This window comes from Penaeus monodon, chromosome 20 (genome assembly GCF_015228065.2).
Source record: "Penaeus monodon isolate SGIC_2016 chromosome 20, NSTDA_Pmon_1, whole genome shotgun sequence".
Taxonomy (NCBI): Eukaryota; Metazoa; Arthropoda; class Malacostraca; order Decapoda; family Penaeidae; genus Penaeus; species Penaeus monodon.
In genome coordinates, this window is record NC_051405.1 from 20668546 (window position 1) to 20668969 (window position 424).

Below are 424 nucleotides of genomic sequence, written 5' to 3' on the forward strand. Positions count from 1 at the left end.
AAACAGGGCACCAACCAATCACTGAACTCAAAAGGAGGATTTACTTCTTCAAAACTTACCGTCAACCACTCGAACCTTCTTTAACCAAACCTCTCCTGACACTCGCGCTAGTCAACTGAAACTCTTTCGAAGCGTACGCGAGACTTTAACAATATACCTTCTTCTTTCTTGTGTGTAAGATGGCGTAAGCTAAGATTAGGAGAGAAATGGGAAAATAGTGTCGTTGAATCGCACGTACTTCCCGCCTTGCATGAAGCTGTGACGTCATTCAAGCTAGGCGTAAGATGACTTGAAAATCCCCCTTTGATGCGCTATTTCTTCGCTTATTTCTTTGTCTTTTCTCTTTGTATGTCACCGTTCTTCTTGAGTGCTTATACTGGTGGAAAAGGGCTTCATCTTTTTTTTAATGATAACATAGTTTCGA

General features: G+C 41.3%; 1 protein-coding gene across 2 annotated transcripts in view; it reads right to left on the reverse strand.

Annotated features, from left to right (window-relative positions):
• The window catches only part of LOC119585694 (innexin inx2-like), an 8829-nt gene that overhangs the window by 1702 nt on the left and 6703 nt on the right, over window positions 1–424 (reverse strand). The window contains exon 1 of one of the 2 annotated variants that reach the window (XM_037934368.1): window positions 60–194. The exons of the other annotated variant lie outside the window; for it this stretch is intronic. The gene's annotated coding sequence lies outside the window, so the exon portion shown is untranslated. Of the gene's footprint in view, window positions 1–59; window positions 195–424 lie in introns of those variants that run through there. 2 annotated transcript variants of the gene reach the window in all.